Source organism: Calidris pugnax, unplaced genomic scaffold (genome assembly GCF_001431845.1).
Source record: "Calidris pugnax isolate Ruff unplaced genomic scaffold, ASM143184v1 scaffold24, whole genome shotgun sequence".
Lineage (NCBI taxonomy): Eukaryota > Metazoa > Chordata > Aves > Charadriiformes > Scolopacidae > Calidris > Calidris pugnax.
The window spans coordinates 11,032,698-11,054,940 of record NW_015090922.1 but is presented as its reverse complement, the minus strand read 5'-3'; the positions used below and the strand labels follow the sequence as shown (position 1 = coordinate 11,054,940).

Here is a 22,243-nt window from a genome sequence, read left to right as displayed (position 1 = left end):
AAAGTAGTTAGCTACTCCAGATGGTTTACAACAGATTTGTACATGAATTCTTTCATGAATACAAGTTTTTCCTAAATAGAAGAGCTTGAACTAAAACTACGCCTGGATGTCAAAAGACCTTTCAGTACTCTCTCTGAACACCACATTAAAGACTTAATGCTAACAAAGAATCAGATTCCCCCCCCCATTTCCTTCACCAGCACAGATTAACACTTAAAAAGTCATCTAGCCTACTACCTGGCATTCAAGTCCCTAAATTCAGTGACAGAAGGAATAGCTTTTACATGCCTAATAACATAACAGTGCGATTTGCTTAATTTAATTCACCTGCTCAAATGACAAGAGCACACTCCCCAAGTGTTTGACAAGACTTAACTCCATGAAGTGCACCATGTATAATTTGTAAGCTCTTTATTCTGCTGCACAGATGTAAAAATGCACAAAGTTTAAAACAAAAGCAATACGGTTTTGCAGTGAGCGAAAGTATTTCAGCTCCTCTGAAGTAAGAATCATTACATTTCTTTAAAAGTAGTTGTTATAAAATTAACTATAAACTCAGCGTAAAAGTAGCAGGTAACTAACAATTCAGATGTATCTGCAAAAGCACCCAGGCATCTACATTGTTTTGAACAGGAAAAAATGCCCAAATTTCTTCATGGATCAGGGACTACATATTAAATCTCAAACTACTGCATCTTACAAACGTTCATGACAGTACGTTGGTAGGAGGAACTATTGCAGGAAGAATTCTGGATAACAGCCAGTTTTGTCAGGGGCATGAGGGAAATACAAGCCTTATTGTAACAGTGATGATTTTAAAGTGATGACAGCACTCTGATGAGGTGGATGACTGATAACGGGGACACACTGTAGACCTTAACTTTAAGCCCATTGATCGTAGAATGGACCTATGAAAACACTTCATTATAGTGTGCCTCTTCGAAGGACTAAATAGTGTTTTTCAACTACCAAAGACTGTCACAAGCAAGAAATTGGTCAAAAGAAAGAATACTTTACTACTGTTTGAAGAAGAATTGTAGGGCTCCAGTAAGCTTTATGCCTGTAATGGACCACTGCTGCAAGCACTGTATTTTCCCCAACCTTCTCTCTTCTTAGGCACCACAACAGGATACACGGTTCAAGGAATCAAATGAAGACAGAAAATGTCAATTACTTTCTGCCACTTGAGCCCTCCAAACCAGCTTAGGAAATACAGGATCAGACAAGTGCCAATGCCAGAAATGCAGAACCAGCAGCTGCTGCCGATTCAGATTTACTCAAAGTACTGTGAAACTACACCTTAAGCAGCATCCACTAAATAATTAATGAACTCTGGAAAAGTATTTTGAAAGAAATATACAGCAAGTATCATAAATCATTGTCTTTGACTACATGGCAAAAGCCCTCCCAAAAAAAGTTAAAAAGTTTATCGGTAAAAAGACTTGTTTCCACATCGGAGAACTTCAGGAAAATAAAACAAAACACAAGCAGTGCAGATTCACAAAGTTGCACAAAATAGCTTAATTCCCTCTACTGAAATACACCAGTGACTAGGTCATGAACACAGAACACGTGACCAGAAGGCAGCTCCCTACAAGCACCAATCCCCACCGTCAGAAGATCCCCTGAACTGTGAGGGTACAGGGTGCCTGCGTGATGAAATGCTCAGGAGGCTCAGTTCTGATGCCACTGCAGAAGCCCGTGGAAGCGGCTGACTCACCCACGCAGGCCGGAAGACACGCATGACGCTTCCCAGAAGCAAGAGGCTTGACCCCTCCCAAATTATTCTACTCTACAGAGGATGTGAGAGCATTCATTAGACAAGGGTGACTTTCAGCCCCAAGACAGGTTGCTTACAGCAGGGCAGATTCAAATGTAAGTGTTTTCAGCTAAGAGCACCTGACCCCAGCACATACTCCTATGCACCCAAATTCCATCTACCCTCATTCTCAGATTTAATAAATACAGGTATTTAGTGTCTCAAAACACAAAAATATTCTAAGATACTTACTCCACCACTGAACACTGCACAAAGAGGGGACATTACTCCTACTTACTTCTGCACAGCCACAATTCTAACTTTTCCAAAGAAAAGCTGCACAGTCTCTTTCCATAGGGAAAGACACCCAGACTGATGATACAGCCCCCAACAATTTGTGTGTAGAAAATGGTCACATAGACAAACAAGATGGTTTTATCCAGATTGTTAATCATAAATTATATCACAAGAATAAAACGGAATGCTTGCTATTAGAGGCTTAACGAAATAACAAGATGTATTATGTATTTCATTTGGGGCCCTTAAATCCTTGTGGTATGTAAACACTTAATATTCGAGTAGAACTAAGTTAGTTCGGTAACCTTTTATAATTTTTCTTACTTGGACACCAATACTCTACAGCAGAATATTTTTTAATAGAGCACAACTTAAATATTCTTGCACATAAAAAAAGGCAGTCTAGAGAAATTTAAAGAACCCTACCATGTTATTTTACAGAAAGGTAGGCATCAAATGCTGGTGTTCCTGATAATCAAATACATACTTAATAGTCCTGATGGCAAAGCACTAATGATCATCAAGCTAAAACCTAATATTTAAAACAAACAAAACCCACTACAATATCCAATTCTTTGCAAGTTTCCAGACTGGTAACAGAAGCACCAGAAACACGCTGGTTTTATTCTGCCCCTCAACAGCTACAGCTCTGACCTTTCACAGATAACCAAATCATTGCTGGTTTAAAACAAGTAAACAAACAAAACAGCCCACTCCCTGAACATCAACAGAATAAGCTATAGTCTAGTATGTTATAATTGACCTTACGACATCACAATGCCACCACCGCTGATACAATCCCCCAAAACTGTAAACTGGTTCACACAGATGATCGTAAAAGATTTTGCAGAAGTAGAAGACACTGGGAGGAAGAAGGAAAAGAGCAATAGTGCAAACTTACCACAGGGTAGCTAGTGTACTGCAACCTCCCCACTGCATGTTCCCAACATACCCTAAACCTCTGCTAGAAGAGGCATTCACTAGGCTATCTGATTTTTTCTGGGAATATAAGAGCGCATAATGGAGCGCTCTAGTTGTGCTGCAAGTTCCCACAGTAGTTCTTCCTTAGTCTACATGTATGACAAAGTTCACACTAAAACAGGAGTTAATTTCTGTGTAATTACTTGAGACAATGTACAACTTTCACCCTAAAGAGAAAGTTGTTCATCCTTTGTAATAAAATGATAATGAATTCTCTCTGCATTTGCCAAGTGGTTCTTTGTTCTATACAAAAACACTGTGAATCAACCAAGACTGGGCAAAGCCTTGATTTGTGTTTTTGTGGGTGTGGGAGTTTTTCTGTTTTTTCTCCCCTTCTCTCTCCAAATGTGGAAGCTGAATTAAAATGTTCATTATTCCAACAGTTAAAGGAAGGAAAATGAACTTATGTTCAAGACTAAAAACTCTATGAAGTAATTTAAGAGTTTTATCCTTCTTGAAGCAGTTCATCTAGTCTTACGGTTTTATAAAAAGAATGGTATCTTTCCACTGCATTTTAGAAGTAATACCCAGGGTTTCTTAAAAGCATAATGCCTTGAAATAAATTTAATTGGGGTTATAGTGAAAATTTAGTTCAGCAGTTTGAAGTTTGCAGTTCAAACTTTTCTTGCAAGTTAGCAATTTGAACTATTCGAGGCTGAATTTCCAACAGGAACACAGTATTAGACTAGTATTTTACCTAAAAGTTTAATTTTGATAATATTATGGGTTAAACACTCTAATTAGGTCCATACTTTTAAATATCACCACACAAATGGCAGACTTGAACTACAGCATTGGAAAGCTGCCTTTTGATACATCTAGAAAGTAGTTTCCTAAACTATTCTGGACTTTTTTCTTCCAGACCTATCTTTAATACATATTTGTAAGGCACCTCTTTTAATTCCTAAATTCTCTGTAATTCTCTTTTAGGTAAGCTTTGGATCAGTAAATTCACATTATGGCTATACAGATGTCTTAGCAGCAGTGGTAGCTTGAACAGTATTAGCTCTCAGCTTCTTGTTCCTGTTTCCAGGTGAATGTCTGTTGCTCAGCCACATAGATAGTCACACTGCTACAAGTGAACGCCTGAAGCAGAGGCTGCTCATCCAGCTGATGAGTAACCCAAACTCTGGTGAATTATACAAGCAAAAGATGAAGGAATACCAACAGCCAGCCTTATTAGAATTCAGAATGTATGTATGCAATCTCCATTTGCCTACTGGGAGATCACTGGCAAGCACCCGCTTCTCTGTCTCCAGTAAGAGATCAGAGTTATGCTTAGCATAACTCAAGCACAGAAATACGGAATCATCTCTCAGTCAGTTATGCTGGACAGCTTTTCAAACATTTAGTTTCAGAGATGTTGTAGAGAAAGTTCATGCAACATGCTTCAGTAAAAATACCCAAGTACAACACTTTTTCATTTTCAGTTACTTGATCTTTAGCTTAACTAATGTGAAGAGAATATCTTTAAGAGTTAAAATGTACATGTACTGCATTTATGTGCTAACGTTCCTTCACTACAAAGAAGGATTGTAAGCAGAGGACTTCTACTTTGAACAAACATGTTTATTGGGCATGCTAAGACTTTCTAGAGAATAGCTTGCACAAGACTCGAGCTTTTATCATATCTTACTTTATGGCTATAGCATAAGTAAAATTCTAGATATTCCTCCCATGGCAATCAAGGAGTTGCAGATTGTGGAATATGTGATCATATTGTGCGTGGTTTTGTGTTCTTTTTCCTTAATGCAAAGGGCAGAGTCTGCAAACATCCATCTTCATGATGGGGATTCAAAATTCTAGCTCAGACACACCACAGTCATTTGCACGGGCAACATCAGATCATGTTTACTATTACTGAAGTGTCTATCTTTTGAGCAAATTCCTATGGTGTTTCCCCATAAGGCAAATTTATTATCATCTTACTAGCTAGAACACCTAGGTAGCAATAGCTAATTAGTCAGTTTGCAACCATCTGTCTATTTTTTTGCCTCTGTGAACATCTGGCCTTCAAATCAATGCTTAAAAAAATACAGTCACTCCAGGTGGATTACTTAGATTTTGTAAATATCCATCTGCTTGAAACAAGCAGAAATCACAGCCTGAGCACTGGTTAAATGTTCTGGGAAAGAATCCACCACACCTGCTCTCTGATAACATTACAGGGCACATCTACTCAGATGTCCTTTGGGCCAAAACAGCATGTCCCTAAACCACACCTCACTTCACATAGAAGTGAACTGTCTCATCCACTCTAGCTACTACAGCAGTATTATACAGAGCATCCAGAGTTTGTCATTGCTTTCCCCAGGAAAAGAGCAAGGTGTTAGCAAACTGTGGTATTACTCAAAATTCAGAAGTAATCTTGCAAATAAAATCCTTCTCTGTTGATTATGCAGTGAAAAGGATTTAGCCCTTTCTTGCTAAATCTTTTAAAAAAATAAGTGTAAGATGACAAAAACTCTTACAGAAGCAGTTGTCAGGAAAATCAGAGAAAGCAACAGATTTCAGATCACTTAATTCTGTAGCAAGTATGTGCATTTGGATAATAAACAAACTCCATAGGTACAGACTTCCAAACATTGTAGGATAAAGAGGTAAGAGACCTGACATAATTTTTTACTTTTATTGCTAAGACAGCAAAGGTGTCTGAGTTGCAAAATTTTAAGATGCTCTACCTGTAGGATATAGTCAGGAAGCTTGATAGTCTTCAAAGGATTAATATCATTGTAAGTCTCTTGTAGGAAATGCTCGCAAAGGGGAGGAACAGATTGTTTGCAGAAGGCTGTCTCAACTAATTCTTCTCAGAACAATATACAGTGTTTTATAAGCCAGCTAACAACTTTTGGGAGCTCCAGTTAATTTTTATCTGAGTGGAGAATCTCATCCTAACATCTAGTGGCCAGTAATGCATTTACAAGCCAGCTTTTGAATGAGGTCTTGCTACTACCATTGAAGATAATAAGGAACTTTTTTTATCTCATATTTCTGCTGCTCCTTATAGGAGAAGAAAAAAGCTTAAACTTTTTTTTTAAACAGCATTCCTTTCTGTACAGATCCTGTATTTAGAGCAAATATCCCACACAGGATTCTCAAATCCCATTTTGTCTGTCAGGAATTAAGCCATTACAATATATGCATGTGAACTAATCACATTTTCCCCTCTCTTACATGTATAATACACACAACCCTAAGTGGGACAATGAGTATATCCAAAATTTAGAAGGAATTTAAACTCCACAAAGTAGAGAAAAAACCCACCAAGCAACATAGATCAAAATTACAGTATTTCAGTTAGTACCAGGTACAGAATATACAATAAGAATTCCCTAACATTGCTATGTTTTACAGTGACAGAAATAAAGTTTTATCACTTCTATCAGGGATAGCAAGAGTGGTTTTTTATTTCTTTATTTATGATACTGGTGATTAGGGGAAGAATTTCACCTCTCTCCAAGAATGCAAGTAGAGGTTTTTATTCTTCCCTCATCTTCTAAGGGCAAGTCTTCAGATACAAATGAACTAAAACTGAGTCATCACAGCAGATTAAAAAAAAAAGAAAACAAACCACAACTTGGACATTGCTGATGTACCCGTGCAGTTACAGGAGGCATAAATTGTCTGCCACACTACTTAACCACTGGGATCTATTTGTGGCTTTTTTAGCCATGTTACCACTTGCTAGGTTTATACACAAAAGGAGTTAAATTAAATGCCAAAAAAGGTTATTCAACACTATAATAATCACCAGCACATTCGAGTCAGTAACATAAGAACACGGGTACTACAAGCTGCCAAATATTAACACTTACTATGCTATAGGCATTTCAATGTTTACTGCAAAGCACACAATTTGGAAAGAGATAATTCAAGCATCTGTTATGTCAACTCACAGCCTACACATACACAATCTTCCAAAAGAACTAATTTAAGTAATGCAGAAACTGAAGCTTCCAAATAGGAATTGTTAAAGTACATAGTTATTTTTATACCTCAATTACAGTTTTAGAACATCTTATTTTTTCCTTAATCTCTTCCACATCAAGAAATTTTTTTCTACCTATAAACAAAAGTACTTGAGTAACCGTATTGGATCAGCATGAATAGAATCAACACTTAGAAATGTGAAGATGTCTTAAAATGTCTAAGAGGGTCTATTTGCTTAGGAAGTCGCTCCCTTATCACTAACACAGGCTTATCTTCCTAAATCAACCCAGCTGAACTGATTCAGTTCACTTCAAATAAGGCATATTTCAAAGCATCTTAAGGCAGTTATAAACAAATGCTTAAGAGAAGCAGCTGATCCCACATGATATGTAATGATGTACTGCCATACTGTAACAGGGCCAATATAGCTGTAATCACCTGATATATACTATTCAATTCACAGTGTGTCATAGGAAGTCGGGTTTCAGATCACAGATGGCTTTTCAGACTACTTCAGAGAACACAGTACTCCCCCCTGCACTTTTATAGCATGCTCTACTTTTCCACCACACTTTCTTAAAAAGTTTGAAGCCTAATTAAAAAAATAGTATCTCTAGGAACTGCAGAGTGAAGCAAATTTCCATTACCTTTTTTTCTGGCAGCAGTCTCCAGTATCGTTGCCTGGACACATGGAATCTTTTTCAGGTGTCTGCATTGAGGCTATCTGAACTGCTTCACTTGTCATCTAAACAGAGGAGTGCTTGGCAAGAAGCAGCCATTTGGCAACTTGCAAGCTTAAATACTCAAAGTTTTGGCCAATTAGTACTGCAACTTCAGTTTCACAATAAATCAGTTCGACTCAATCAGTTTGACTCACTTTTAATCAATACAATTTAAAATCTCTTGATTTGCAATGTATATTTCAATGGTGAAGTTTCAAATATATCTATTGAATAAAAACTGTTTTAATTTTGTCACTATGCAAGTACCACAATACATGTCGAACTACACCTGCAAAAATTCAAAGGGCAATTTTATCAGTAAGAATGTTAAAACTAACATGCAAGAAGACCATGCCAGTTTTCAAGAAATCAATATTAGAGAGGGTGCTTAAGGGCATTACAGGCAGTCAATGCAGTAATGATAGGTCTACATGGACTTGACAGCAAAAAGGATTCCGGGAAGCAAGCATGTTAATAATTCAACATTCATTTTATGCTATTCATCAGGTCAGACATCAGCTGCAGGCAAATTTGGCTATCACAGATTAAGACACCAGCTCCACCAAAGGTTACTGCTCCTGTACACTGCTGGCTGCAAGACATGCCCTTGCTGGACTGAATGGTGATGGGAACGTCTTTGCACAAAGACGCATAAAAGAACACATTAATTCTAGCAAGGGGGCAGACACCCTACTCTGACATATCATTTATAGAGGCAACATGTCAAGATATTTTAAAATTATTTATATCTTCCAAAGCTCGCATCTCAGTCTTATCACTTTACTACGCGTAAAGCTTAACCTGCATGTATTTTATACCAGGTTTAACAAACTGCCTGGATTAAACTAGGTATCCATAAAAAAAAAATCATCAAGGCTCACAAAGGAATACTCAAGTATTCAGGCTTTTGCAGAATGACAACTGAAAGAAGCTGATGAATTTAGTAGTTTAAAAAGAAAAGTAGATAAGCAGCTTGGGGATTACACAGATAATTCAGTAAAACCTACTACATAAAAAACAGATCCACATAGTCACAACAAATTAGAAATAGGTACATGAATGGAAGACTGCTGATCTGAGCCTTCAAACAGATGCTGAATTCAGCACAATGAACGCCAGTTTCAGTAGGTCTCCAGCACCCCCAAAACTGAAAAGCTAGCATTAGGCAACAGCTGCCTACGTTGAGTGGTACTTGTACTTTCCAATCCCCAAAACATCTCCTACTTGCTTCTGAGTGATTCTATGTGAATGTCTCCACCATCTGTCCTATGGCTGGATACTATGGCCTTGTATTTCCCTTCTTACACAAATTACCCTCTCTGCAAGATAGCTATGTGCCTTTCCGGTCTTCTGAACCACTTTTTCAGTTCCTCCCTTTGAGTACCATGAACACAATGCTAGTCCAGTCAACAGGACAGTCCACCAACATTGTCCCCAAGACTGATCCCACTTGAGGGAATTCCACTTTGCTAAAGGTTTTACCCCTTAGTCCTCCACTCTTCCCTGAGGGTTGGTAGGGGAACAACACAACAAACATTATTAAACATTGTGTTAAACTGTGCACAGAAACTGAAGGCAATGGTATCACTCTGCTGAATGACATCAATGGCTCCTACTACTTGATCAGTGCTCTAACTTGCAGACGTATGACACCTGTAGAGGTGCTGGAAGCTATGGTTTTATTGAATGAAATGCACATACCATTGCTTCCAAAAGGCAGCAAACCTGCCCTCTGAATCACAATTATTTCCTGATATTTTGAAATTGACTGGGAATGTCACTCAAGAACTACAATATTGCATTCAAAGCCAAATTACAACAAACTCAGCATAGGACCTCAAAGTAAGCCAAGAACAGTTACTAAGACAACAGCAATTTAGCTAGACATTCCATTTTATATCATGCAGCTTAGTGTATCAGTTTTAGAAGTGGGAACACCTATGCTACCCAAAAACCAGCTTTGCATAGTAAACATTAATCACATTTAGCAACTCAGTTAACTGTTTTAGTTTAGGAACACAGCCACAGCTAGTTTATATGCCTTTGATCATTAGTGCATTTCCACAGAATTATGCAGAAGCATTTAATACTTAAAAAATATTCATAATATTCTGTAGGAATAGCATAATATGCAAGAAGCCAAGAACTTAGCACCATTTTGCAAGCCTCAGTATTCATGCTTTTTGTCATCTGACCACAAGTCTTTAAAGTCTTACCTTGAACGTAGTACAAAAGTCAAATTTCTTCCAGAGCTTTGTCCTTCTGATAAAGATTCACTTTACAGACTCTTCCTTGTATATAAGGGATGAATAAAGCAGAAGAGCCTGCGAGTCTGAAAGTAGTAAGATGGAAGAATTGACCAATTTCTCTCCTAGTTCAACACGATATTCAATAAAATCTATAGCTCAAAAACTGCTTAATAGCAAATTCTAGACTGGAACTAATAAAATACATGAACCACTGGAAGCAGCCAAGTTAGTCAAAAAGTTCCTACTTGTCCAAAGTAATGCAGCAAAAGATTACGTGAATGCCTTTCACGTGTTAAAGATGGAAGTATGAAGCAATCTAGGCTACACCACTCAACGGCCACTGCTTTCCAAAAAACCCCACTGTCAATATGTACCACCTTCACAGAGGTGTAAACAAATCCACTTCCAAACCAGGAATATGTACAACCATGCAACAGAGCGAGAGCCTGCCTATACTTCGTGCATGCAATGCATGTTTACGTTGAGAGGATGGAAAAGCCTGGCATACTAACGCAATCTTTTACAAGAATATATCTAGACCCTAGATTCAAAGAAAAAGGCAGGCTAAAAGTTGAGATTCAAACTTACTCTAAAGCACAGAAACCATGACAAAGAAGCCTGTTACTAGCCACTACAGATCTCTTTAAAAACAAAAGCAGGAACAGACATGACTACTCACCAAAGTTACCTAAACTGACCCATGCCTGAACATACCAGTACGTACTATCGGCAGCATGAACCTGACTAAAGCCTTCCCTGTTTTGGAGATGTCTACATCTAGCATCCAGGATAACAGCTTATTTTTTTCATTGGTTCACTTCCCTCTTTGCTCAGACCTATCTCAGAGAAACTGCGATTTAGTTTCCTTTTCCAGTATCTTTCTCCCCACACTGCCCCCCACCCCGTAACTTCAAACAACAAATGCTCTGCAAATGGCTTCAGGTTCAGGATAATGAGTAAAGCCAAGTGAAGAAACAAGGCATATCGATCACTATGAAGTTCTAAAACTTCTTTTTCAACACCAAGAAAGAATTATTTTCAACATATATCCCCCTATTTCAATTTATGACCACTGTCTTTTGTTTTCCCACTGTGTATCTCAGAAAAGAGAGTGGCTCCATCTTCTTGGTATCCATCCTTGTAACATACCAGATGGTTGCTACTGGGTCCTTCCTAAGCATCTCTTCTCCAGGGCAAACAAGGCCACAAAAGGCTCTTTGCATGCCCTCATAGGTCACATACTGCAGCTCCCTGATCACCTCTGTGGACTTGCCCTAAATTTATCAATGTTGTTCTTGCTGGGGTAAGGATAACATGAGCAAAGCTGGACGCAGTATTAGACATAGTCTGGGACCATCTAGAACAAATGCCAACTAAAGAGGAATAAAACTGTTTGTTTTCGTGACTACCAGGGTGAACTGCTGACTTGTATTCAGGCTGCTGTTCACCAGAACTAGGTAATTCTCAGTAGAGCTACAATCTGATCAGTCTGTAACATTGCAGGGAAGTTATTAATCCTGGAAGCAGGACTTGGCATGTACCGTTGTTGAACTTAGTAAGATTCCTACAGGCCTACTCCTCTAGCCTTTCCAAGTACTTCAGGATGGCTGCCCTGCCTTCGATCCACCCAGTTCTGTGTCTGCCACATACCTGATGAAGGTTCATTCCACCTCCTCCTCCAAGTCATTGCTAAAGACACTGGTTGGGGGGTGGTGGGAAGAGAAGAAGGTAGTTCACAGCAGACCCTTGAGCAACTCCAGGTGTAACTGCTGTCTAGGCAGAGTATGACACATCAGCCACCCTTTCAAATGACTCGATCTGCTACTGACATCCACTGCTCTCCCCTCAGTTGAAGACTTGGTCATTTGACAGAAGTCAGTCAAGTTAGTGAAGTCATGACTGACCCTTAGCAGAGCCATGCCGGCTATTTTCAGTCACCACCTTTTTCAAAGGCCCCAGAAACATTTTGCTAGAAGCTGATATGAGCTACTTATTGATAGCGCTATCCAAGTAAACCAGTATTTAATGCTTTTAGCAAGTGAAATAAAAAGCTTTATTTATTATATAACATAGCAAGGATACCTGAAACAGTGAACAGGAATCACCTCTAGGCTTCAACAATTTGCAGAACTCAAATGCTCTGCAGCTTAAACATAAAAACCCTGTGCAGAAAAATAAGCAGGTCTCAACAAGTGAACACAGACATCAAACAATTGAGTTTCTGGCTAATTTTCAAAGTATCTGGCAACAAGACCATAACAGCAGAGGTTATAAAAGGAAAAACTTGGTGTTCATAACTCTATCTGCCACCAGTTTCTATAATAAATTTTAAGTAAAGGAATGAAAAGGAGCAGAAAAGAATAGCAAATGGCCAAGAAATCCTAAACATGTTTCATTATGTGCATTACAAAGAATTTCTGAAACTCAGATTGCTTATGTCTTTTCAGTTCACCTTACTGTTATCTCTGAACCTGAGGTTCAAGAACTCCTGGACACAAAACCCACCAGCGCCTGACAAAAAAACGCAAGTTCTGGTCTCTACCAGTGATGAGATTACCCACATTTCCCCCAAAATACTTCAGTCCCTTTGCAGTTCCACAAAATTTGTGTTTGAAGCAGGGAGTAGATTAGATACTCTAGCTCCACATTAAGCAGTGAGCAATGCCAACACCACAGCAGATGAGCAGAGGCTCTTACCTTCCTTATCCCCTAAGGAAATTTGCAAACGTAACAAAAAGCACAGAAAAACAGCTTGACTGGCTCAGGAGCTTTCTGACAAACTTCTTACCATGACCTTTGCTATGTAAAGTTTTGGGTTCTGCTGTATTCTCATGTGCCTACAGAATAAAGATATTCTTGTCAGCAAGTGCTGATATTTAATTAAACTGGAATGACTGCTCTGAAGGGAGTCATATCAACATCTGTAGCAGGCTATGCATTTGGGGAAAATCAAAGAGAAGAGATGGGCATTTTTAATTTAGTTGCAATAGAGGTTTTAAATTCAACATTTAATTGCATGTTCTTTTACTTTAGGATTGCAACATGGCTGGTGACACTGCTAACACTGCCAGAGTTACGTGACTTCCGGTATCACAGAACGATATGGGGTTGGAAGGGACCTCTAGAGATCACGTCGTCCAACCCCCATGCCAAAGCAGGTCCACCTAAAGCAGGCTGCACAAGAACTTGTCCAGGCGGGCTTTGAATGTCTCCAGAGACAGAGACACCACCACCTCTCTGGGCAGCCCATTCCAGTGCTCTGCCACCCTCAAAGTGAAGAGGTTCTTTCTACTCCAACTTTTCCATCAGTAGTTGCAAGCTGACTCAAGAAGCTAAACTAAAAGAAAATTAACTCCAGCAATAGATACCCAACATACACACATGACATAACTCTCTCACTGTGAAATGAGTCACAACCAAGTATCAGCATGAGGACGGAGAGGAGCACATGGTCGGAGGCAGAAGACTGCAGAATTACAGCAACACTAACATGCTCAGGTAATTATAGAAGAACCTCTTTCTTAATGAAACAGTCAGGATGAGTGGGTTGCAGAAGCAAATGCCTGAGTGCATACAGAGGCCAAACAAGAACTCTCTTTTCTGTGCTGTATCAACATTGAAAAGTTGCCAGATGCCCACCAACTAGGTAGCATGTAGCAGAAAGCTGGTTGGGTAGAGGGAATGAACTCCCCATTACAAAGAGACAAAAACATTTATATTGTGTACATAAGCAAGCCAGCTTCCAAGTTGTTACATCCATTGTTTTTAAACAGCTGCAGAAAAATAACAACAGTGCCTGACTGACAAAGAAAGCAGAGTATCTAATGCCACTGAGGTAGTGTAAGATTTAATAACTAGAAACCAACATGGAAAAAAGTCAGAATTAGAAGCTCAGATTCAACTGAATTACAAGCTAGCCACTTTTAACTGTGCTAGGTTTACCTTTGTCCTGTCTTTAGGGTTTTGAAGGCACTACCTTTTGGTAGCTGAACCAAACAAGCTTCATCACTTTTTACCTCTTAATGAAATAATTATTCTGGGTCTCATCCGGACACTCCAATTTTCCTTTCCTTCTCTGAACGTGGCAGTTTAGTCCAAGTACATTCTTTCAGTCACCCAAAGACCTTCTAGGAATCTTTGCTTCCTCAGCAACAGTAATGCAAGTCTACCCATTCCATGACACCTTAAATCTATAATAAGAATTATAAGATAAGATCATGCCATGCATTAAGTTCTCCTCTATCTGCAGGACTTTTAACACAGTTCAGGGTGAAAAAAACCCACCACACCATTTCTACACAGTTTATGAAAAAGCACTGTAGACTGAAACTTCTCCCATACGCCACCAATCCTTCTCAAGAAGGGACACAACAGGAGAAAAATGAGCTGAAAGGAACCACACGTCACCAAAAATCAGGAAAGAGAGTGAAGATTCATCTAAATAAGCTCCCTCCCATCTCACCCAGCAATACAGATGTCAGTGGTCAACTTAAACTTGTTGATTTTTACCCATGCCATTATGATAGTCACAATAACCCTGAAAGGCAAATAATTCCAGTAGGCTAGTGGCAGACAGCAAAAGTTGGTAATCAAGTGTTGCATGTCTGCTGATAAGCATCTTTCACATGATGAACAGATGAACAAACAGAAAACAGAACCCTGTGATAAAAGAATAAGGAAGAATACTCCTCGATAAATAGTGTGCTCTGCCTACTCGAGTATTCTCTGCATTAGCTTAAGCTCTCAGTGAGTTTAGGACTTCAGGTCTTCAGAAAGCATTGCAGTTTTCTTCCTCACTACCAACACTACTTCTCACTTGCTCTCTTGCCTCATTTCACTTTCTCTCCTGCAGTAACACTATCAGACTTTGACCCAAGGAAAGGGCAGGATAAACACTAAGTGGAAAGAATCAACAGTTCCGAAATCGGAACAAAATAAACTGTGCAGAAGAAAGTTTGCTTACAGCCAGTCCAGGTTCACCAATTCTTTTTGTACTAGCGATAGCTTAAGATGATTGCTAAAAAGAAGATAAATAACATAAAAGGGTGATGGAGATTCCAATACAGTGTTCTAGGACCATTACTTAGTTCATAAAGTCTTCAAGCACAGATCTGACAATTCATGACAGATCAAAACTGTCATGTCTGCTTTGTATGCCAGAGCTTCTGTTCTAACCACTGCTTCAATAAACAACACGTATGGAGGAAGGGACAATATGGAGAGACATATTAAGACGTCTTCCACATTAGCTTCATATTATTTGTGAAACACACAATATAACCAGGTTTCAAGTCTGGACAAACCTTAAGACACCTTTCAAAAAAATGAGTTACTTCAGTTATGGAATTGCTACACCAAGTCTTTGTTTATACAAAACACATTTCAATCTGGTAACCCTGAACAAAATGAAACAACAGCAAAAAAAGATCACTTCAAGTAGTAACTGACTAGTACTTTTCCTACACAGAGCCCTACTTTCCCACTGTACAGATTCAGAAATATGGAAGACTTCAGGTGGAAAAAACCTGTATATTCTCAGATATATTTAATTACCATGCTATTTTCAAAGAAAAATATTTTCCAAATATAAATTAACAAAGGGTCTAAAAAAATACAGTTTCAGAGTACTTTCCCCAGTGACATTTTTCTGACCATGTTAAATTCTATCCCCTGCCATTGCCAAAAGCAGCACACAAGCTCATTTCAAGAATCCTAAACTATATTGGAATTTTACTTCTTCCCCTCTGACTCTTTAATTCAGCCCCATTTCACTTCATGTTAAAAAAGAAAAAATCATCCGAAATTGTTTTGACAGTCTGTAACCTTACACCCTTCCCTCCAAAAGTCAGATATTCTGAGTTGACAGCATTCCTTTTTTTCTTTAAATTAAAACAATACTGCAACAATAGTCAAAACCACATAGTAAGCTGTTATAGTTAACAACAGCTATCATTCTGACTTCATAAAATATTTTAAAGAGATTCTACTCTGGCCTAGAATTGCGTGTGTTTGGTGGATGCTAGTTAAGAAAGCAAGAAGTCATCCTACGCAATTTAATGTTACAAGCTAGATGCTGATCTTCAACAGCTCCTACCCTCCATCACTCTTATGTTCCAACATAGCAATAAAACAGATAAAAGCATAGATATGGTTCAGCATAAGGCAAACCAAAGGAGAAACAGAAGCAAAATACATTCTATGGTTTACTATGATATAAAAGTAGAATACACAGCACCAGTGTCACTATGGCAGAGTCTCAACAGTGCTTCTCTTCCAAAGACACAAACCTAACTATTATTTCAATTTTAAAACATAGAAAAATGTTAAACTATAGCTTTTACCACTTAGAAAAAAAAAAACAACAGATGAGCTCTCAAGGACTGCCTGCAGAGAAGACTGCACAGCTATTTGACTCTAGCAAATGTTGTGAAACATTCTCTTTTCAGAGTAATCATCCGCAAAGGTGCTCATCTTTTCCTTGATCCCACAAATGACTATTAAAAGAGACAGTCACCTTTAGCTGCTTCCAGTTTTTTCACATTGTACGAGATGCACAGAATCTAAAGGAGGGTTGGTTGGAAAACCTCCCACAAAACAAGCAATTTCTATTATTAAAGCATCTTTTCAATGGCTGAATGCCATAAACTTCTAGGTTATCTTTTAAAAAGCAGTTTGATTGCAGTGCACTTATAGAGGATCTACAGAACAAGTTTCACACACCCCCTTCCCCAGTGTTAGCTCTAGCTATTTTTTTCCACAAGATTGTTTTGGTTTGTGTTTTTTTTGCTTAGGTATAAACCCACTACTATTGGAAGTTTTATACACAACATTTTCAGAAAAAGTGCTCCTCAGAAACATAAACAGCCATAACCTAGACTTTGGATGATTCCAATAAATTCATTCACCAGCCTAAGCAATCAATAAGGTAAAGAGCAGGAAATAAATCCAGATCAAGTACTGGATATTTTAATATTATCCTTAGTAGCATAACAATTTTTTTTTTTTTTTTTACACTTAAACACCATAAAAGTACATAAAAAAACCCAAACATCATCTCAGAGAAAAGGAAAAGTGAAACAAAAAATCCCTTGCTGTAATATGTCTCCTGGAAAAGCAGTAAAGATGCAGAAAACATGACAAGCTAGCAAACAGGTAAACATCTCGTCTAAGTTTGATACACCTTTAGGTATAGTCCCACAATTACTGGGGAACACTCAGTAAAAATGCCTGTAAATCCCACCTGTAATTAGACATTGTTAATAATGTCCTTAGAGGCTTCACTTCAGTTCTTACTGACAACACCCAAAGTGAGACATTCATGAGTCTCAAGAGACTGTATGGTGCACTAGGACTCTATTGAGATATACGGTGCTTCTCTGCCTTCCAAGATGTAGGACTGATCACTACCTAGGGGAGTCAATGGACTACCTCTGTTAGGTCTGGTTTCAAGTTTTACAACAGCTGAAATACAAAAAGCATTTCTTGTTTGTCTTGAATATGCACACTAAAGAAGCGCACCCTTTTCTTGAAAAATCAGCTGTAACCAATTTTCCTCAAATGCCCCACAGAGAATTGGACAGTAGAAGACACTGCTTCCGACTAGTACTGTATCTGAATTGCAGACTGGTATGCAGAGTACCTTTTGACCAGCATGAAATTTTCCTGTTGGGAACTAAAACAAATAAAGCAAGTATTTTATTATTATAATAGGGAAATGGAGAGCAGAAAGGACATAAAAAGAAACTGAGTAACATCTATGCTAGATTCACCTTTCATACCTTTACAGAAGTTCTCTGATGTCAGTGCTTTGAATGTAGACCCACTTGAAATAGAATTAAAAGGAACAATTTCTTTAGCTTTAAACACTGAAGACAGAACTGTCAGAACTCAGTCTGCAGTACCACTGAGCTTCAGTGCAGTACTTCTCATCTGAAAAGTTTCAAAGCACATTCGAGTTTCAGCAGCTTTCCAAGTTCACAAGGGCAATCACAAACACAAGTCCCTGTCCCCTCCAATTCCTAAATCCATCATACTCAAAATCCAATCTACCTGCACACCAGAGACTTCAGTTCATCATTCATTTTCAAAACCTTCATTCATTTCTCTCCCTAGAATCATGGTGCAAAACTACCGTATGTGGTACCAGTGTCTATTACAAAAGGCTACAATATACATCAAAGACAACTTTAGACCTACCTACATTTGTTTGGAGGCTGTTTAATAAGCATATTTGATACTCTCAGGAATACTATCTATCCTATGGAGAAGAGATTTTTAGCATCAATTAAGAAGTTGCCATTAGGAACATCATTTCCTACTTTGAAATATGTTACCAGAAATGTTAGGCGGGTGAATACCTTTAACTCTTCTGGAAGACATTTAAAATAGTGATAAATATAAAAAGCCAGTAAACCAAGATACCACTAGTGGAAAATAAATAAAATACAACCTTAGGAAGCCAAGCTACAGTGTGTCATTCCCCTCCTCCACCCCCAAGTTTTGTTGAAACTGGCCACAATTCAGAAGTCAACACAAGGGTAAATATTTCAGAGATAATCAGGTCCTATGAATTTTGTGGAAATAAACAGTCAAATCAAGGACAGACATCCAAACCAGTGCCCCTTGAGGACAAGTGCAGCAGGAGGTCAGCTGTGTTACCAGTAACAGTTTCCCATACAGGACAGCAGAACAGATAGTGCCCCAAACAAATGAGAATACTTTCAGAGCTCACAAAGCAGTATACCCAGAAAAATCCAACCACAAGATACAAAGCCACAGGAAGTCAGGCTTCATAACCTGTTGCTCACACAGCTAGTTTCATTCTTGATTAACTGAAATAAAAGCATGAAAGAACTACCTTCCAGAATTTATTGTAGTTTTAACACCAGTCATTTTCACACACAATTTCAAAACTAGGAACAATAATTTGGAAACAGACATTCAGTTACCAGTCAAGGTAAACAAAGAGTCCTTACTCAGAGAGCAGCAGGACAGTATCTACAGTTCTGACAACAGCCCTTTGGAGGCATGAGAAGGCAGCAGCCAGCCATCCAGCCCCCACCATAGCTTAACACCCACCATAAAACTCCAAGGTGCCTTTTACAGGCCCAGTCAGTACATCTACATTTGCACTTTAGTCAGGATCAGGAGTACACTTCGGAAGTAAATCTGAGTCACCTCACCTACTGTACTTTGGTTCACATCTCAGAGAAGTTTATGAACACATGACCCGCACAGCTCTCAGATTAACCTAAGCCAAAACTCCAGGAAAACACCTAAGACTCAGTAATGTTTGGAGTATATATACATGGTCCACAGAACCAGAATCAGACTACAACTAGTTTAAAATAAAGCCCTAAGAAGCGTACACACTGTAGATACTGGGTCTGCCTAACTTATTGCTTCACTCTGCAATCTTCTTCAATTGCAGCATACTGCTTTCTAATGTAAATATAATCAATGTGGCAGATACTGCCCATTCATTTAAGAGAGCCTCAAGCAGCAGTAACTAAACCCACAGACTTAAGCTGCTAAAGCACACCTCATTAGCCCCAAAACGGAGGGCTGCACTGTGAATTTGAGTGTTCCCCTTCCTGGAGTAACTACAGCAACAGTGTCTCACCACCCATCCACTTCTACTCCCACCCCTTTACAGTTAGGAGTATCACAAGCTAGTGGGATAAATCGAGGAGAGTTCTCTGAATAAATTTTTTTTAAAAATATATACAAGATCTACACACTCCACGCTTCCCCTAAATCTACTGTTTTATAAAACTTTTTAAATGACACTGAAAACACAGCCAAATAACCCACACTGATGACTTCACTGTAGCCAGTGATAGGAAAGGAAGAGCAGCATGTGCTCCATAGTGCTTTATATTACTTGCACATCAGCTTAACAAACAAAGCTGCCCAGATAAGAGGTTTTTTTGTTTTTGAATAAGCTGACCAACATAATATTCATTGTTTCAGTTTTCCACTTGAATCAAAGTATCAGTTCTTTACAAATAGTTCCATCATTTGAGATTTGTTTTCTCTAGTCACGAATTTTTTTTTTTTTTCTATACACAATTTTAAATACAAGATCATGAGTTTTGAACAAATAATACGTGGCTTTGCAGGACAGACATGCTGGTGAGAACAGGCCAAAGCTGTACTGTATGAATAAATTAAAATAAAGCATTGCCTCCTCTACTCAAGTAGTCATTATTATCTTATTTCATTACCTCCTTGATAAAAACAATTCATACACTAACAATACAGAGCCGTGTTTGCTCTACATTCAGCAAAGGTCAACTTCCTACACTGGGATGCAGACACAGAAACAGGATTATGGAAGAAGACATTTTCTGTTAACACGCTAATCCCCTGAAAACTCCAGAGAAAGACCTACGCTTTCCTTTGTGACTTAACTGGAAGTTTGTGGTCATTGACTTGTCATTATCATATGCACTAAAGAGCCATCAAAAGCTCTCCAGTAGCCTGGTGTGAAACAACCCTAAGTGAACTGGCTGTTTTTCTCAGCTGAATTCCTGTTATCTCTTGTGAAAATAGACTTAAGCATCTAGTTGTACTATTCATTCAAAAGAAAACTCAATGAAAGGTTTATTTCACATCAAAGATGCAGAGAACCTAGGCCATGAGATAGCAGTGTATTAACATCATGAAATGACACACTGAAGTGACATCAATAAGAAGCTAGAGGCGGGGGGGGGGAAGAAAGTTGTGGGCAACTTACTTTTTCCTAGCAGAACAACACCTAGCCTGAATAATTTCCTCAGAAATTGTAAGAAAGGCTGTTACCAACTGAGATATGGGGTTTTCAGTTCTATAATTTTCTACATTGAAACATCTTTGTTCCTTCTCTTCCAATGTAAGTTTTTCTAAGAGTCAGAAGACTAATTTAACCTACACTCATTGGCAACCCTTACGTTTCATCATTCCAATAAGAAGAACTCAAGAACTTGAAACGAGCTGAACCGCTCATCTCAAGAAATTCAGATGAGCTACACCCTTACCATCCTGCGCAAAGCTTTCCAGACTAGTTTGCTTTTGGAGTGACACTCATTAATTCTTCGGAATTTTTGTTTGGCTTTAGTACATAATACAGACATAAATATGTATAAGATTTATTTGCCAAATTTTAAACAGTTTGACCAAAGTCTCCCATGTTAGATATCTGCCCAAGCTGAAAGACATCAGCCAAATAGCTAAGAAGTTTGCAAGGCTGTCTGTTACAGGAAAACAGTTTTGATGGTCTTTTTGGAAACTCAGCACCCTTGTTCTTGCATCAAGGACAGATCTTTCATTGTCCATGCAAACAATTTCTCTTTTCTGGGCTTTTATAGTCCGATGTTATTTGCATTTGGGTGGGGATTTTTTTTACTTTTTTTTTTTTAAGTTAAGAACCTGCAATGACTTGTCCAGATTTTGAAATTAAATTCCCTGAAGATTATATGCATACTGGATATGCTGAAGACCAGGACTAAACCAAACCTCTTTTGAAGTTTCATAAAACATTTATCCTGCATTCACACTGCTAACAGTGAGAAGGAAGAAGCCACAGTTCACACCCTGTACATCTATAATCCAAATCCTGAAAATGATCAAGCGCAAGAAACTGAAGCACAGAATGAAAAAAGTGGCAAACAGGGAAGGAGCTACGATAGCAAAAATGTTCAACAGTTTCCCGAATAAATCACCATTGCTCTCCTCCAATTTACTGAGAAGACAATAGTTAGATCAAATCAATTGGGTTGCTAAAATGCCCAAGATCTGAAGGATGCTTCTTCATTTTCACAGAGAAGCGAAGAGAAGCACTAGTGGAGCACTGAATTTACAGAAATGAGAAAACTTGTTGGACAAAGTGGTAAGAATTTAAAAAAAAATAGAAAAGAGCATACTTGATACAATTAAGGTGGTGGGCAGAAAGAATCAATATTGGAGAAAGAAAACCCACACACACAAACCATGGACACAGAAATATGCATGACCTGTTACAGTAATCACTCTCCACGATTCACACATGGGAATCTAGAACATGTATTCTCTCAACAAGGCCTTCTCATTCACCTGGAAGACTGTGCTTGAAAAAAAATAATAAATGTTTAGCTAGCTATCTTTCAGTGCTGACCAGAAAAGAGCAGCTATTTACCACTTGCTAAGCTACAGCAGTAGGCCTATGTGGCAGATTTAAGCATTCCTACTGGACTGATGATCCAAGAAATAACAAAATGATCAATTTCAGTTTTCAGAGGTTTCTTGGGAAAACAAAACAAAACCAACAAAACCCCTATACACACACC

At 38.4% G+C, this 22,243-nt stretch overlaps 1 protein-coding gene across 8 annotated transcripts in view; it reads right to left on the bottom strand.

Moving 5' to 3' along the window:
* Window positions 1-10,021, bottom strand: part of PPM1B (protein phosphatase, Mg2+/Mn2+ dependent 1B) — a 44,800-nt gene extending 34,779 nt beyond the window's left edge. For 4 of the 8 annotated variants that reach the window (XM_014950823.1, XM_014950825.1, XM_014950826.1 and 1 more), the window contains exons 1-2: window positions 9,906-10,021; window positions 7,615-7,978 (exon numbers count right to left, since the gene is read on the bottom strand). The gene's annotated coding sequence lies outside the window, so the exon portion shown is untranslated. Of the gene's footprint in view, window positions 1-1,017; window positions 1,042-7,614; window positions 7,979-9,905 lie in introns of those variants that run through there. The other 4 variants (XM_014950827.1, XM_014950822.1, XM_014950820.1 and 1 more) reach the window with 4 other exon arrangements.
* Between the last annotated feature and the right edge of the window lie 12,222 nt (window positions 10,022-22,243).